Here is a 15,529-nt window from a genome sequence, read left to right as displayed (position 1 = left end):
GGGTCACCTGTGCCACCCCTCGAGGGGCAGCCACTGCTCAGTTCTGGCCATGTGCTGCCATGCGGGAATGTGGACCATCTATTCCCACATCTGATTTTTCAACAGAAGCCAAAATGCAGACTTTTATGATGAGCTCCTGATTTGTTCATGTTGTAAACAAACTTTAAACTTTATTAAGTGAGGGCCAAAGGAAACACATGTGGTAGGTGACCACTGTGCGGAGGGCATGCTTGGAACATCGGCTCTGAAACTCCCAGCTGTGTCTGATGTGGTGACAGTGAGTTTGCTGAGAGCTGCTAGGCAAAGGGGTCAACAGCAGGCAAAGGAAAGCCAGCGTCACCAACTCCCTTAAGCCAGGTCCATGTGGAGGGCCTCTTCAGGCATGCCACTGAGAGAAGCCCCAAGAGCAGGCAGGAGCTCTGAGGCTGGGGTGGGGGTACCAGAGGGCCTGAGGGCTGCTAGCAGCATTGGTTATGGGATTCCACCCTCCTAGAAGGCATCTCTTCTGCATTACCTGGTTATTTTCATCATGGCACCACAGGCACAAAGGCCAGGCAACCTCATCTAATGGTCAAAAGATGGTCTTGCCAGGTCTACTTGAAGAGGTGCTACTTGCTGCAGACAGAGGAAATTTAAGACAAGACTGGACAGGGCACTGGGAAGAGGCCACAGGGGTGAATCAGCCCTGGCTGAAGGACCTAATATGGATGTAAAGTCTCCCACCTCCCACCTCCTACCCTCCACGTCAGTACCAGGGGCCTTGAGTCATCTCCTTCATCAGACAGCTCTTCCTCTCAAACCAAGGAAATGGCACAACGCTCAGAATGGCTGTTTCAAATCCTCCTTCTACCATTTACTTGCTGTGGGACTCTTGGCAGGTGTCAGCTTCGGAATCCCAATGTATACCTCTTTATTTATTAATTTATTTTTTTTTAGAGAGAGAAGAAAGGGGAGAGAGAGAGAGAGAGAGAGAGAGAGAGAGAGAGAGAGAGAGGGAGCACTCAAATTGGGGAACATTATGCAAAGTATCTGTGTGTACTCTTCAAAAGTGTCAGGATAAAGAAAAACAAGGATGGACTGGAAAAATGTCCCATAGTGAAGGAGACGAAGAAGTCACAACTCCATGCAACATGATATCCTGGATTGGGTCTTGGGATGAAGGAGGCCATTAGTAGGACAACTGGTGAGCTATGAATAAATTCCATAGTTTCGTTTAAAGATCATGAGAATAACAAAAAGCTCTTCTTCATATCCCTTTCCCCTTCCTGAAAAAGTCAGTCCTAAAATGTAGGTGGAACAAAGCAAAATGTAGGCAACCAAGGTAGGAGGGAGGGAACTGTGGCCGCACAGGGAGGAAGTGAGACATACCGAGGCAGAGCCCAACGAGATGAGAAGAGTCCACATAGGACATGGTCAGTGGGGAGGGGTAAAGCATCGCTGTCAGAAAAGGGAGTTACAAATACAGAAGGGAAGAGGCTGGGATGAGCCCTGGACATAGCAGTGTGAACTCAGGCTATCAAACACACAGATAGATTTAAAAGCAATCCTAAAGATGAGTGCTTAATAGGTATTGAGTTTCAGCTTTACAAGGTGAAAAGCATTCTGGAGATGGATGGCAGCGATGGTTGTGCAAAAACATGAATGTGTTTAATGACCCCAAACTGTACATTTAAGAATGGTTAAGACAGTAAATTTCATTTTTTTGTGTATTTTACCACAATTTTTAAAAATAGCAAACAGCCATAGCTGATTTGGTTCAGTAAATGAGAGTGTCGGCCTGTGGACAGAAGGATCCTGGGTTTGATTCCAGTCAAGGCACATATCCAGGTTGCAGACTCGATCCCCAGTAAGGGAGGAGGCAGCCAATGATTCTCTCATCATTGATATCTTTCTTTCTCTCTCTCTCCCTCTCTTCCTCTCTGAAGTCAATAAAAATATATTTAAAAATCATAATAATAAACAGCCCAGGCGGTATGGCTCGTGGTCAAGTGAAGACTCATGAACCAGAATGTCACAGTTTGATTCCCAGTCAGAGCACATGCCCAGGGGGCAGGAGGTAGCCAATCGATGATTCTCTCTCATCATTGATGTTTCTGTCTCTCTCTCCTTCTCCCTTCCTGTTGATCTTAAATCAATAAAAACCTATTTTTTTAAATAGTAATAAACATAGGGGTAAATGAGTGTGTGTGAAGCGTGTCATCTTGTGTGTGCATGTGTATCCATAGCCACATTCCCATGCCCTGCCCACTGAGGGCCTGGGAGGCCTCCCTCCAACAGCGGTGAGCACACCCAGCATCCAGATCTTGACTTCTAAATACCATTTAACTAAAACCAAACCGGGTTCCCTGGCGAAACGGCTGATCCCAGGGCCGGGCCAGGAAAAATACAAGATGAGCCTAGAACAGCTTGTGCTAGAAAGCCCAAAGAATGACGGGCTATCGCCAAAGGACACTGCAACCAGCCAAATGGGAATAATTTCATTAACAAAATAAGTAATGAGCATAATGGATGCAGACACAAAAATATTATTTGCCCAACATCACAAAGGGGTAAGAACACTCACTCTTTTTTCTTTTCTCCTTTTTTTTCTTTTATTTTTCTTTTTTAATGTTGTGAGTGGGAAAGGATGACACATAGAACAAACTGGAAGCCAAAGAAATTCCTAAAGAGACTGTCCAGGACATATGGACTTTGAGATCTGTCCTGTATCATTTCCTGTTGGTGGGAAGGGAGGATGCAAGGTGCCCATGAGGAATGGGATGCGGGGGTGAGGGCAGCAGGCGAGGGGGCTGGGCCGCAGGCAGAGGAGCTGAGGGGTGGTGAGAGGCCTCCTGGAGTGGCCTCTGCCCTGCAGAACGAGGTAGGTGCCCCACATCTGGTTCATGTCGCCGGGTAAAGGCCAACAGGTTTCTGAGCCGGAAGAAGCCCAGCCTCACCTCTCCCGAGGGTCACCAGGCCTGGCCAGCTCCCATGGGCCCCCAGAGGGGCTGCCTTTGGGATGAGGCCATCTTCTCTGCTTAGAACCACGTTCTCTGGGCCCAGCTCTGCCTGATACATAAAGCAGCCTCCTTGTGTCCAGAGGGGCTGGCTCTGTGACTTGCAGATGACTAATGTCAGGTCTGGAATGACGCTAGAGCTGCACACACACCACACGTAACCATCTCCACCCACAGGGCTTGTCTGTGCTTCTCGGGATGCCTCCCGTGGCTGGGAAGGGACAACTGTTTGCTGTGGAAACTTGAGCAACTTTCTTAGCTTCTCTCAGCCTGTTTCTCCATCTGTACAATGGGAACAATTCTTTCCATGGTTGGCCTGTTAGAGCTACTAACCATGAGGCAGTTACAGGTCCAGAAAGCTCTGAAACTGATGTCCACCATTCCTACCATTTGGATACCAGCCATATCCTTCTAGCGGATGACAAAATCTTGGGGGAAATGAATTATTTCTTCCAGGCTTTGTAGCCCAACAATTAATGAGTACCATCCGTGGCGGCATGAGGCAAGCACAGCCAGCCAATGGTTCCCTCTCCGCTGTTGCTCTTTGGTGGCTGTGTGACGCTCGGAAGCTTCCTTACTCTGTCTGAGCCTCCCTGGCTCTCTCTTCAGAAGCAGGATTCTTGCCCCTGCGTCCCAGGTGTTTGAGAGAATTGAGGGAGGTGATGCACGTCAGGGGATGGTTTGGGGTGGAAACTCTTTTCCTTCCCAGACTCGTTTTCAAGGCCCAGAGAACTCGGAGTTATTGGGTGAAAGGGAAGCTTCTCTTAAAACCATCAGCTTTGGCCCCATCTCCGACCAGCATTAATTCTTTCCTCTTCAGAAACTGGCAGCAGCCGGACCAGAGCTGATTCATTCTGGAGAGAGCTCCGAGGCCCAGCATCCCGGCCAGTGCCCCCGGAAGGCCTCAGCCGCCTCCCCGCCGCTGTGTCCTCAAACTTAGAAAAGGACGTTGCCCCTTTGCCAGATGCAACCAGCTTGCTCTTCCCCAGTGCCCTCCTGGGTGGTCCCAGGGCGCCAAGCAGCGTCAGCGGGGGTTCCTGTCCATTGCAAAGAGCCCTGGCCAGGAGCCAGGTCTGCAGAGAGGAGTCCCGGTTCCAAACACCACCTCCTTTTGTCCTCGGGAGAAGAAGACGGAACCAGACGAGCTGGCTACGCTGTGGTGAATCATTTGCCCTCATTATGCCTCTGTCTTCTCATCTGTGGAAAGGGCTTATAGACACTGCCCACCGTATGGAGTGTGCTGAGGCTTTCCTGAGAGGTCCCAATAGGGCCGTACTCAGTACAATGCCTGGGACACAAGTGCTCAGCAAAGGGTCACTCTTATGATTATTGCCTCTCATTTGGAATCTCTCCGGCCCTAAATAATTCCTGCTGAGCAGCTCAGAAGTTGCCAGGGTTCAAGCTCAACTCTGACATAGCAGGGCTACTGGAGGAGAAAAACAATCTCTTCTATTCACTAGTGAAGAACCTGGTATTACATCAACATCTAATTCACCCCTATAAAACCAGCCAGACAAGCTAATCTGCAGATGGAACCATAACACAGTGCAGTGATGAAAACTAAATTCCTTCCTTGCCCTGGCTAGTGTGGCTGTTGGTTAGGCATCATCCGTGCACAAAGAGGTTGCTGTCCATTGCAAGTCAGGGCACATGCCCGGTTGTGGGCTAGGCCCCCCAGTAGGGGGCGTGGAGGAGACAGCTCATTTGTTTCTCACATCAATGTTTCTCCCTTTCTCCTTTCCTCTCTCTCTAAAACTCTAATCTTAAAAATCTTTAAAAAAACAAAACTAAACTAAACTAAATTCCTCTCATCTGATGACCTAGATCTCAACACACCCAATTAACCCTTCTCCTCTCCAAAACTTATCACCCAGTGAAATACCAGCCCTAATATTGAACCACCCACCCCCAACTTGAACACTGTTCAGTGTAATCAACACCCAAACTGAAAGCTTTCGCTTAAAGCTGTCTTTGAAACCTTGAATAAGAAAAAGAGCAGGAAAAAAAAAAAAAAGCAGCCTTCCCCACCTCTATGGAATCCTAACTGAAAAGCCCAGAATAAAAAAAAAAAAAACAAGGATACATTAAATGCAAAATTATAATATGTAATAATATACTCTATTACATGTTAGTAAAATAATTACATAACCTAGATCATTTCCATGTGTGTTTGTATACACGCTACCAAAGGCTAAAAGAAAGCCTGTCACCCTCAAGAGTGAAATGGAACAAATGACACATATTTTTGCATGACAAGGAGAAGCTAGAAGAATAACATTGCGGAGGCCACTGTTTCTCTGAAGCAGCTGTTGGAATCCGCCTCGTGACCAAGACTGCGATGTGAAGCCTGGGGATGGGTTCACTGAGCAACTGTTGAGAGAGATTGTTCTCGAAAACATTTTCCCTAGCTATCATCTAGCTATCGGAAATGTGCTGCCCTCAACAAAATAGAAACAGACTCATAGATACAGATAACAGACTGACAGCTGTCAGAGAAAGCAGGGTTAGGTGGCTAAGTGAAAAAGTTGAAAGAGCCAAAACCGGTTTGGCTCAGTGGATAGAGCGTCAGTCTGCGGACTGAAGGGTCCCACGTTCGATTCTGGTCAAGGGCATGTACATTGGTTGTGGGCACGTCCCCAGTGGGGGGTGTGCAAGAGGCAGCTGGTTGATGTTTCTCTCTCATCGATGTTTCTAGCTCTCTATCCCTCCCCCTTCCTCACTCTGGAAAATCAATAAAGTATATATATTTTTTAAAAAAGTTGAAAGAATTAAAAGTCCTCAAAGCCACAGACAACTGTATGATGATTACCAGAGAGAAAGCAGGGTGGGAGAGGAAGGAGAGGGTGAAAGGGGGATAAATGGCGATCGGAGGAGACTTGACTTGGGGTGGTGAACACACAATACCATGTACAGATGATGTGTTATAGAATTGTACACCTGAAAACTATACAATTTTATTAACTAATGTCACCCCAATAAATTCAATAAAAAATAAAAAAATAACCCACCTTACAATTTTTATTTTACATTCCACTGCTCAGCTTGAGACTAAACCCCATTACAGCACAGTCACAAAATGTAATCAACTTGTCTAAAAATAAATACATAAATAAGTTAGTTAAATTTAATTTTAAAAAATTTGTTGCCATCCTGGTTAGGTGGCTCAGCTGGTTGGAGTGCTGTCCATACAACAAAAGGTTGTGGTTCAATCCCTGATCAGGGTGCATACAGGAGGCAGCTGATCAGTGTTTCTCTCTCACAATAATGTTTCTCTCTCTCTCTCCTTTCCTCTCTAAGAAATCAATAGAAACATATCCTCAGGTGAGAATTTAAAAAAAAAAAAAAAAAAAAGACAAAAGTTTAAGTTGCCCTCACCTTAACCTCCTACTTCCAAAAATTGAGGTATAGCCCTAACTGGTTTAACTCAGTGGATAGAGCGTCAGCCTGCAGACTGGAGGATCCCAGGTTTGATTCCAGTCAAGGGCATGTACCTTGGTTGTGGGCACGTCCCCAGTAGGGTTTGTGCAGAAGGCAGCTGATCGATGTTTCTCTCTCATCGATGTTTCTAATTCTCTATCCCTCTCCCTTTCTCTCTGTAAAAAAAAAAAAAATCAATAAAATCTTTTTAAAAAAGAATGAAATGAAACAAAAACTTATTTTATTTTTTAAAATTGAAGTATAATTGGCATATAACATATTAATATCAGTTGTACAACATAATGATTTTATATAATGTATGTATGTATATACACACATAATACTGCAAAATTATCTCCACAATAAGTCTAGCTGACAGCCATCACGATACATAGTCACCAAAATGTTTTTTTTCTGATAAGAACACCTTTAAGACCTACCGTCTTTGCATCTTCCAAATATGCAATCCAGTATCCTGCTTTTTAAACTACCACCAACGGAGAGCTTACCCGTGGAGCTAGTCTCGTTCACCCTGAAAACATCCCTGAGTTGGATACCTCTTTTATCCCCTTTTTGCTGCATTGGAGTGAGAGCAGTTAAGTAACTTCTCGGAGGTCACACAGCTTTTCAGGGCCAGATTCAGATTCAAACTCAAATCTGACTCTGGAGCCCATGCTGTTAACCACTGGGCTCTACTGCCTCCCTGTGGCGGGTTTTCCAGTTGGGAGGAAGTCTCTGGTTTTCACAAGCTGGGCCCTGCCACCACGTAAGCCAAAGAGCTCAGGATCCCCCAGGGTACTTTTCATAGCAAACCCCACACCCTGTGTTCCCAGTTTCCACGTGCATGAAGCATTAACCCACTGGGGGGGGGGGGGGGGGGGAATGCATTGGTTTGGTTTTCTTTTCACCATTCATCTGCTCTCTCCCACTCGCAACCATTCTAAGCAAAGCATTGTTTGTCACCTTCGGTGTAAATCCAAAAGAATGAACTCACGGTGGACTCACAGCGCATCTTGGAAGCCATTTGGAGTCTGCTGCTGCCCGGCCTCCGTGCCAGAGAACTCACCCAAATGTGTCCACTCGGAGATGGGTCGCGTCTCCAAACTTTTAGAAGCATCTTCGTTCTTCGTATCAGGCTTTCAGACTCCTCAGGCGGCAGGAAGGCGGGTTTATTTTTTTCCTGTTAACACTCTCGGCGTTCAAAGCAAAAGCTTTTGGCCTGGAAGGTTAGTTGCATTGCGTGGTGGGTGGGGTAGGTTTGATTTAATTGTTGGAATTGGAAGCAAATGTAGCCCCATTAACTAGATGAGAGCAGAGCTGGTGGGATCTGGGTGGGATGGATTGAATTAAGGTTTGATTGGGCATTTTGGTTCCTTACTCTTTACCCAGTAATGTGGAGGCAACAAAAAAGTAGTGTGGAGGCTCTGTCTGCCTCGGCACTACCAGATAACTAATTGTGGGGGGCAGTTCGTGCATTCCAGGATATTTAGCATCCTTGACCTCTCTGCCCACCTAGAAGCTACTGACTTGACAACCAAAGGTTTGACAACCAAAAACGTCTCCAGACGCTCAGATTTTCCCTTGAGGGGTAACATTGCCCTCTATTGAGAACCACTGCTTTCGATAAAAATTAATCTTAAATGGTTCTTTTTAATTATCTGACATCTTGCTCAAAAGTCTACATGACCCAATTTAAACACCAGTGTCTGAACCCCACAGAATGTAGCAAGAAGCCAATCAGAGAGGCAATTAATTGCATGGTGCCTCACTTGCTTCTTCGCAGCTTCCATAGCATGAGGCGGTCGGTTTCCTCCCCACTGTTTGAATTGTTGCTGAGGGTAAAGAAGGCAGCTGGTCCCCCTCAGAGCTGGCACATTTCAATAGCAGCTAGGAGGACTCCCATGGGGCTTTCCAAGCTTAATTAGTTCTTATTTGTAAAGTCCCTTAAGAAGCTCAGGCCAGGATGCTATGGGAAGTCCAAGTTCCGAGGGTTCTCGCCACACTCTAAAAAGAGCATTTCTGCAGGAAAAGGCTGGGGGAGTCAGAAAGGGGCTCCTGGGAGTGTGTGTGTGAATAGTGGAGTCCTTGTGAAGCACATTTGAGAGCATAAAGGAGGAGAAATACTTTCCAGCTTTCTGGCTCTCCTCCTACTCTCTAGAGCAGGGAATTATTTCAAGTATTTCCTGAACAGCTGAAGTATGTTAGAAACCTGCTAGCATTCTCTACAGGAAATAGATGCTGAAGAATTTCTTCCCAACAAGAAACTGAACTCTGCTGCCATTGCCACCTGAGCATGCGTATGGGTGTGTGTGTGTGTACTGTCACTCTGGAAACTGGAGACGACATCGTCTTAGATCATTTCGATGTCATACTCAGTGTCCCAAACATACACTGGAGAACTCTTCTAGCATTGTGTGTGTGTGTGTGTGTGTGTGTGCACATGTACATATGTATGTATGTATGGAGAGAAGGAAAACTCTTCTAGCATTGTGTGTGTACATGTACGTGTGTGTATGTGTGTAGAGAAGGAAAACTCTTCTAGCAGTGTGTGTGTGTATGTATGTGTGTGTGTGTGTACATGTATATTTATAAATATGTATAGAGCGAGAGAAGGAAGGGAGAAAAGAAAGGGATTTTCTTCACCAGGTAATTTAGCAATGTAATAGTTTGCTAGTTATCAAGTTATCCTCAGTCTTTGGTGGAGGGTAAGAATGAGGTCAGTTTTTTCTGTTTTGGGCCAAACTCCAAAATGTCCAGCAAAAAGAAACTGATTCCTCCCATCCCACTTCTAGAGTTTAACCTTCCCAAGCAAATCCATGTTGGGATGTTGGGGTGGGGGGAGGAGGAACGTGGGACTGAGAGCCATCTGTGAGCCAGCTGACTGGCCAGCAAATTCCTCTGGTCTATGAGAAAGACAAGCCTGCTCAGCACAGCAGAAATACCAGAGGAAAATGGCAGCCGTTACCTCCAAAGCAAAGGATGAGGCCCAGAAAGAATGCCAGTTCCTGAAGACGGTGACAGATCTGATTATGCTGAAGGCCGGGGGAGTTCCCTGCTGTCTCAGAACAGTTAGGAGGTCAGCAGGGCTGGGGATCCAACATCAGTAAGTGTGTGATTGGCCGCTCAGAGGCTTGGCTGTCAGCAGGAGGATGAGGAGCCAAGCATGTCCTGTGTTACCGCCCATCCTCCAGGGCCTGCAGGAAAGCCCAACGGAGGCCAAGAGAACCACAAGCCCCGCCATCTTCTGTGGACAAATACACCATTCTTGTGGAATGAAGGTCAACCAAACGCTAATGTTTAGGAACTCCTGTTCAACTAGAGTTCTTTCGTCAAATTACAGCTAAATTCATTGGTCTGATGTCTTCAGCTACTGTCTGAAAGCAAGCTCAGAGGTGAATTTTTAAAAAACACGCTACACATGTGAAAAAAATAAATTGAAAAGATCTATACCTAAAGTTTGTAATATTCTCAAGGTGGCTCTACCTTGAGAACCTAATTTTCATCAGGCTATGAGCAAAAAGCTCACATGCATATATTTTACAGTAAACTTGGCATCCAATTCCAGGGGTTCACGGCCCCCCTGAAGGCCTGTCCTGCATCTCAGGTTACTCAGATTCAGAATTCCTACCTATGAAAAAATGTACAACTCCATGGTGGGATTTTAACTATTTTTTAAAATGTTTTTATTCATATTATAGAGAGGGAGAAACATTGATGGGTTGCCTCCTGCAAAGCCCCTACTGTGCTTTGTGCCCCAGTAGCCGCAACCTGATTGTGATCTGACTGGGAATCAAATGTGGGAATCGAATGTGACCTACTGGTTCATGAGACAATGCTCACCCAACCGAACCACACTGGCCAGGTTAGCTAATATTTTAACCTTTGTGGCATTCCGTGTTTTTAAAATTTTCTAAAGTATTACTTCTGTAATTAGGTAAAGTTACTTCCCGAAGTTACCAAAAACAAAAAAACATTGGTTGAGAGGATGGGCAGGAAAGGGGTCAGAGAGTTATCTGCCACCTAAAATCTTGGTGCAAGTCAGAATTATTAAGTCTTATTTCTATGTTTTCCCAAGAACCTTTCCTGTATTCCAAGTATTGCTAAAAATAGAATTTTTGTAACTACATTCAGGAACTGCCATCTGTATATCAGACCTTTTCTAAACAGTAAACTTTTTCCAGAGTAGAAAATACAGCTTTTTGTTTTGCTGTTTCACAGTCAAGCTTCGTATCGCTACCGAGCAAAGGCCTATCTGTTGTTTATAAGGACAAGCTTCCAAGCAAACCATCAGTACATGGGACTTGGGCGGCTCAGGTGGCTGTTCTCAGGGCAGTGAGAAGTTGGAGGAGGTGCTCCAAACGATTTGTCCATTAGGAATAGGAGAAAGGTTAACAGTGGACACCGGATAGCAGCAAAGGCTAAAAGTTGGTGGTGGTGTTCAAAAATCTATGTCAAGCCGGTAAAGAGCTGATGGCTGATAAAACAATCCAACTTTTGGATAGAATCCTGTCACTGAATATAAAAACAAACCATGTGGAGAGCTCATGTTGATTTATATCTGATTAATAAGGGGGAAAAAGTAATAATAAGTAGCCTAGAAGGTAAAATATGTAAAAAATAGAAGTGTGTAGAAAAAAAGAGAACCTTTGCTGTTAAAAGCTTGGGAAAAGCTGTTCTATAGCTATAATATTTATCTGGGATATAAACATAATAATGAATATCTAAAGAGTACTTATTTTGTACGAGGGATTGTGCTATTTTAACAGCCCAATTGTCAACAATGTATTTGAACTTGGGCAGATCTGGCTCCTAACATGAGTCCATTTCACTACACGCCATCTCAAAAACAAGGATGGGAAAGATATTTGTGATTGTGAAAAGCCTGGGAGGAATGCATAAACTGATCAATTTAAAAGGGTCTGATGGATACAACTCCTACATAGTGTTATGAAACTGTCCCAAATATTTAGGAGGAACTGGGTGTTTATATAGACACTAGAATTGCTTTCAAACTATGCCAACAACATGCCATTTAACATACAAATGTCCAAAATTAAATTGTTCTGCCCTCAAAAAAAAGCCCTACTTGATAGCTTGAGTGTTTCTTTATTAGCTGGGGTTATGACACATATCAGTGATGTTGCTAAAACATTTTCACTTACACTTTCCCTTGGGGGATGGAGACACTGCATGATTTGGGCAAGTTTTGTTAATCACAAATGAGGTCAACAGCCTAATCTCAAAAGAAAGCAACATTAGTGATATTTCCATGGCTTTCCAAAATCAGCCAGCTGAGTTTTGGCAACAAACTTCAGCAGGGTGGAGGAAGGAAAGGAGTAGCCAGCTACATTTCCACCAATGGCCTTCTGAACTTTGGGATCCTGTATCTCACAAATTTTCCAACTGCCCATACAAACAAAACAAGAATTTGCTTTTACCAAAGGAACATGCCACTTTGGTGAACACAATTTTGGTTCTGGGAAAAATGTGTGTGTGTGTGGGGGGGGGGGGGGGGCGGGGGGTTGGAGAAGAGCAATTTAAGAAGCCAAATGCTGCCGAAACCGGTTTGGCTCAGTGGATAAGAGTGTCAGCCTTCAGACTGAAAGGTCCTGGGTTCGGTTCTGGTCAAGGGCATGTACCTTGGTTACGGGCACATCCCCAGTAGGGGGTGTGCAAGAGGCAGCTGATCGATGATTCTCTCTCATTGATGTTTCTAACTCTCTATCCCTCTCTTACTCTCTGTAAAAAATCAATAAGATATATTTTTTTTAAAGGAAAAAAAAATAAAAATAAATTATCCAGAGTTTGGCACAACCAGAGAAAGATTTGAAACTGGGGAAGAGGGGGAATCAAACCACCTTAGAATTATTTTCTGTTGTAATCCAAAAATAGTAGCTTGCTTAGATTTAAAGCCAAGATACAATATAGCAACTTAAAGAATTAATATTTGTGCACAGCCATGTGGCTCGTGGTTGAACCAGGAGGTCACAGGTCAGGGCACATACCTGAGTTGCAGGCTCAATCCCCAGTAGGGGAGGTACAGAGGCAGCTGATGGATAATTCTCTCCCATCATTGTAGTTTTCCTCTTTCTCCCTCTCCCTTCCTCTCTGAAATCAATAAAAAAAAATATTTTGTGTAATATTTAATACTAAAAGTCAATCTTTTAATGATACTTTAAAGGTTTTTGTAGTAAAATATGCATCAGCATTTTTTACTTGGTATTTGCCTCATAAAAATTTATGTTATCTTCCCATCCTTACTTTCTTATAATATAAAAATGAAAGTTATAGGCAACGATAAATAATTTATTAAAGTCTTAAATGAGATTTAAAACTGTTAGGAGCTAAAAAAATTTTTTAGTGCATCAACAAAAGCAATTAGTATTAACACATGAAAGAGAAAAATCTAGCAACTACATAATCCTCTTTTCTGATTTTTTTTTTTAATAAACTATTGTTCATATTATTACAAAAGTTCATTTTTTCCCCTTCACCAGGTTCCTACACCACCTTCTGCCCTTTCCCCACCCCCACTGTCCTCATCCATAGGTGCACAGTTTATGTTCAGTCTCTTCCTGCACCCCCGACTCCTCTTTTCCCTGAGAACCATCAGTCCACTCCCCTTCCATACCTCTGATTCTATTATATTCAACAGTTAATATTGTTTATCAGGTTTTTTAATTCCCTTGGTTTTTAGATTCACTTGTTGATAGTTATGTATTTGTTGTTCATAATGAATGGCAAGAAATATTCAAGGTGATGAATAGCAAGAACCTATAGCCAAAAATAATCTACCCAGCAAAGCTATCAGTCAGAATCGAAGGCCAGATAAAAAGCTTCACTAATAAAAAAAAAAAAGCTAAAAGAGTTCATCAGAATTATATGAATTGCTGAAGGGGGTTTTTTCTTTTATGATTTTTAAATATCAAGCTGAATATGAATACTCATTCTCAAAGTCAAAAATTTTATCCAGTTAAGTTCAATAAAAACAAATGCCTTCAAAGAATTTCGAATACAAGGAAACCAGCGTAACAATTTCATCTAAAATGTAAAAATGCATTTTTGGGAATCATCTGTCTCCTGTCCATTACTTCATATTGAATCATGCTTTTTCTTTAATAAACCCAGACCTTGTACTGTTTACACTAGTCCCTCCAAACTCATTGAAGCTCCACCTATTTAGGGCAAAAGTCTAGGGAGTCCAGATTTATTTTCACATTACCTTTTCTCAAGTTAAGACTTTTGGGCCCTGACCGGTTTGGCTCAGTGGATATAGAACGTTGGCCTGCGGAGTCAAGGGTCCCAGGTTCGATTCTGGTCAAAGACATGTACCTTGGTTGTGGGCACATCCCCAGTGGGGGCGGGGGGGTGTAGGAGGTGGCTGACCGATGTTTCTAACTTTCTATCCCTCTCCCTTTCTCTGTAAAAGAATCAATAAAATAAAATAAAAACTTTTGGATCCAGCATCCAAGAGGGGACCTTATGTTTTAGAAAGAGGAGAAATAAAAAGGAGGGAGCAAGAGTATCTGGGAGAGGACGCGGTTTTACTTCTTTCTCCTCTTCCCCACTTCATGGGAAAGCCTTTGAACAGAGGAAGAGAAGGACCACAGAATGTCCTAAACTTAGGGGAAACTACATGGTTAGAAACTTGTGTTCTTTTTCTGGACACAACTAGGATAAGCACAACATTCTATTTCATGTAGGAAACTTTAAAAGCCCATTACATGCCTTGGCTGGTGTTGCTCGATTAGTTGAGCATCATCCCATGCATTGAGAGGTCACCAGGTTGATTCCTGATCAATGTTCTCTCTCTCTCCCTTCCTCTCTATAATCAATAAAAACATATACATTTTTAAAAAATATATTTTATTGGGTTTTTCTTACAGAGGAAGAGAGGGATAGAGAGTTAGAAACATCGATGAGAGAGAATCATCGATCAGCTGCCTCTTGCACACCCACTACTGGGGATGTGCCCGCAACCAAGGCACATGCCCTCGACCAGAATAGAACCTGGGACCTTTCAGTCCACAGGCTGACACTCTATCCACTGAGCCAAACCAGTTTCGGCTAAAAACATGTTTTAAAAAATAAATAAAAGGCCATTACCTGCAAAAAGTAAAATGTATTGTATTTGTGACATAATTGACATTTCTCAGTGGTTCTTAGGACATGCCTTCAAGTGGCATCCTTCTTTGAATTTTGCAAATTACCTCTATATATAAAAGGCTAATATACAAAGTTTCTTCTTGGGAATTCAACTGAGTTCAATTACTTGCTATGATGTGTGCTGACCACCAAGGGGCAGCATGGAACATGGCAGGCGATCAGGAGGGGGTCACTGAGGAAGTGAGGGAAAGAGGAGGCATGAAACCCGATGGGCCCTGATCACTGGCCAGGCCTAGGGACCCTACCTAAGCATGAATTTTGTACACTGGGCCTCTTTATAACTTTTCAAAATGAAAAGTAACAAATTAAAGTGGTTTGTTTCCTAAAAAAAACAAAACAAAAAAACACACAAAGTATTTACCTGTATGTTGAATTGGGAGAATACCCTTACTGCTCAGAGAAGGTAAATAGAAACATTACTACTGAGTTGAAAGACCACCTTGCCCTAGCCAGTTTTCTTAGTGGTTCGAGTGTCAGCCTGCAGTCTGAAGGACCTTGGATTTAATTCTGCTCTAGGACACATGCCTTGGTTACAGGCTCAATCTACAGCCCTGTGTGGGGGGAACCAGTTGTTTGAATTCAAAGCCCTTAAAGGTCATCAATCATTTGTGATTTTTTTTTTGCAGTTTTATAACTTTATTCAACAATCAGCAGTTAATTCTCATTCACATTAACAGATTTTTTAAAGTGGTGACACGTATGTAGATGACCAATGCATTGAGCTTATTTGGTGAATCTTCACCCTAATTACATTTTCTGAACAATGGCACCCAGATACCACATGGCACATTCCTTATTCCTCTGGCCCAGTTTACCTGGAGTTCTCATCTCCTTCTTGGCAAATTTCCAGACTGAATGCCTGAAGGATACAATTCTTGAAACTCATCCCATGGATATGCTTGTGCATGTTGATAGTATATTGTCTGGTCATTACTACAATGACAGAACGA

Source organism: Pipistrellus hanaki, assembly GCF_964339955.1.
Source record: "Pipistrellus hanaki genome assembly, chromosome: 16".
NCBI lineage: Eukaryota > Metazoa > Chordata > Mammalia > Chiroptera > Vespertilionidae > Pipistrellus > Pipistrellus hanaki.
This window is presented reverse-complemented; position numbering follows the sequence as displayed.